Here is a 3524-nt window from a genome sequence, read left to right on the forward strand (position 1 = left end):
GAAAATACTTTTCAATTACACATTCTTGATTTTATTTAACAGTTTCAATCAAGAAGACACACTCTTGATCTTGCTTCAAAGCTTTGATCAAGAAGACACACACTTGATCTTGCTTCACAGCTTCGATCAAGTAGACACACACTCTTGCTTAACAGCTTTAGAGTGACAAATTACAACCACAAATCAGTCCAGTTCAATCATCAATGGATGACTTGAATGACCTACAAGTCTTACAACTAAACAGACACAAACCCTAGCTCTCTCTCTATATGTCGCTCAGTCTTGGTTGTGTGTTCAAACAGGTTTTCTAAGTCCCTTTTTATAGAAGCTCTCAGCTGGGCTTGGACATCTTGAAAACCCTAAATCTATTTTCCAATCAAATCTTTTTATAACAGCTATATAGATCTCCTTGAAAAATAAGTGAATCTGGTTGTAATCCATGATTGAATGCGCCAGCTAGCCATATCTTCAATCATCCAAAGATTGCCATTAATTGTGCAATCACAAAACACCAAACATTCATACTGAATGTTCTGTGTACAGGATGTCATGACATCGGGTCTGACATCCTGGAAAAATCCTGCATAATCCAATAATTCCTTTTATAACTTCCAGCAGGTACAGCCATATCAGATGCCATGACATTGTGTAAGTCATCTGAAACAATCCTGCATGAACATGTCTTTCAGTTAAGCTCCAGCAGGTACATCCATATCAAAAGCCTTGTCATTGTATGTGGCATTCTGAAACAATCTTGCATGCACATGTTCTTGAACTCCAGCAGGTACATAGGATATCTTATGTTAAGACATCACACATGACATCTTGTGAACACTCTTTGTTTTACCAAAATTGCTGCCAACACTTAGAATCAACAAACTCCCCCTTTGGCAAATTTTGGCTAAAACATATATCTGTCCTTTTTGTTCACAAGGCAAACTATCAGCAGTTAAACAACATAACAGAAGTTTAATCAGCAGTAGAAGCAAAACAATTACTAGCTATGGCTACTAGTAATACACACATGCACAAGGGTACTTCTCCTCCCCCTAAATCTGTGCAACAAACAACAAAATTACTAGTTATGGATGCAACTAGTAAGACACACAAATGCACAATGCACAAGGGTACTTCTTCTCCCCCTAAATCTGTGCATTCATCAAATAATAGTTGTCCTCCAGTCCAGCCACACACATCTCTCCACAACTGCTTCCATATCAACACTTCTCCCCCTTTTTAGTCAAAATTGACCAAAGGTGACCAATCAGACAAAATAAATGTCAATTAGTCTGTCAGAGAATGTCAGGACAGATGTTATAACATTAAACATGTTAAAACATAATATTCATGCAGTACAAACCATCATTATACACAACTGAAAGCTGAGATAATGAACAAATCCAAGGAACTCTTTAAGAGCCCTAAATATACAAAACAGGCATCAATGAGGATTGCCACAAAATAAAAAAAACCAGAAAAAAACATCAGTCTTTTTAGGCCAGGTTCCACCAAACTTTCCAGCACTCCTCCCAGTCTTCAATTCAGCCAGGGACCATTAATCTGAAGAAGAAGAATCATCTTCACCTTCACTTGTGTCTTCACCTGCACCTTCAGAATCTTCTGAGCTTCCAGAACTTCCATTGGCATGGGATTTTGATCTTGTATTTGAGTCCTTCCCAGCCTTTTCTACTTCTTCCTTCTCCAGGCTACAAATAAGAACTTCTAAAGCCTCTTTTCTAGCCTTGGCCACCCTTATACCATTGTCCAATTCCTTGCAGGTCTCTTTTAGTTGGTCAATCAAGCTTCCTTTAGCTGCAGACTCCCTTCTGGAAGATGTCATGACATCATTGACATGACTTCCCTCAAACAGCTTATAATGTATGGACAGAAGGGATTTTCTCCTGCTTGGAATGTCACTTGTACTCAGAATCCCTGGTTGTTGGCTCAGAATAATGCCACAGATAAGGGAGGGGAAGGCAGTGGTTAACTTCACAGCATTTGTAGAAGCATGTCTAATGGTTTGATCAAATATGAACTTGCCAAAATCATAGTTAACCCTTGTTCCAATTGCATGAATGATTCTTCCAAGATTGATGGAGATGGTAGAGGCATGATTAGTAGGAATCCAATTAGCTGAGCCAATCTTGTGCAAGATGGCATATTTAACACTGAGCCTTCCAGCTGATAAGTGATTCCTACTAGGCCATTCCTTAACTTGGCCAGCTGTGATAACCCTACAGACTTCATTGTTTGTGGTCTCTAGGTCTACTCCTCCATCCGTTCCTCTTCCTAGGAACTTGTTGATGACACTTGGTGAGAATTTCACATATTTTCCCCTTACAAACACCTTGCAAAACTCCCTGCTGTTCTTGTCATGAATATCCTCAGGGATATTAACAATAAACTCTTTTACCAACCCCTCATAGCATTGGGGTAGAGTCACCACGGTCTTCATGAGTCCAGCATTTTTGATCAGCTCAATTACCTCCTTTACCTCTACAGCTTCTTGTCCAAGCTCTCTTTCAATGGCCACTCTTCTCTGAATGACATATTTCCACTTTGCTGCTCCATCTTCCAAGTGAAAGGAGATATTGTCTAGATGTACAGCAGCAGCCTTGCCAGGAGATTTCTGAACAACCTACCTTTTTGCAGGGGAGATGTCTGGGACATCGTCTTTAACATCCTCCTCAGAGTCAGAGCTGTCTCTTTCTTTCCTTTTCCCAACCTCAACCTTGCTCCAGGGTTTTGAGGGTCCTATCCCTGCAACCTTTTTCACTCTAGCAACTCTCATTTTAGCCACACTTTTCCCTTTCCTAGTTCTCAGTTTCTCAGCTACACTAGGTTTTACCAGATGAACCAAAGGATCATCCTCTCCTTCAGAGCTTTCTTCCTCTAGGTCAATAATGTTTTCTTGAGGCACATTTGGTTTCTGGCTAGGTAGGGTTTTACCTAGAGAGCAAAGCCCTTCAGCAGCAACCTCCTTTTCTGATCTAGATGAGTCATCATCATTATCAGCATGAGGTTCTCCCTCAGGAGAGGGTTCCTTTCTGGACAGAGGGGTAGAAACCCCTTCAACTTTATGCCCTTCACTCAAAATCCTCGAGACTAGTTTTCTTATAGCACGATCAGCATAATACATGTCTTTTGGAAGAGAGGAGTTACCAGCGGTATTACCTTGCTTATCTCCAGCATTGGAGGAGGGACCTGTGGTGTCGCCAGGTATCATGCACAAAGGAGTGACGTCCATCATGTATTCATCAACAAACTCCATGGATGGAGTCTTTGCATGTTGGGAGGATTTAGAACCAGATGATGATGGATGTTGAGACATGTTTTAAGACTTTTGAGAAAAGTTTCTTTGCCCTAGATGAGCTTCTCTGAGAAGTTGAATGAAAAGGGCGATTGCTGAGTTTAGGTAGCGTGTGCTAAGGGAGTAGATACTATTTTCAAAGCTAGGGAATGATTTATCATTAATGTGGCTCTTTCTTTTAAAAGGGCAGACACTATTTTTATTTTCTTTATTT

This window comes from Lathyrus oleraceus, chromosome 3 (genome assembly GCF_024323335.1).
Source record: "Lathyrus oleraceus cultivar Zhongwan6 chromosome 3, CAAS_Psat_ZW6_1.0, whole genome shotgun sequence".
Classification (NCBI taxonomy): Eukaryota; Viridiplantae; Streptophyta; class Magnoliopsida; order Fabales; family Fabaceae; genus Lathyrus; species Lathyrus oleraceus.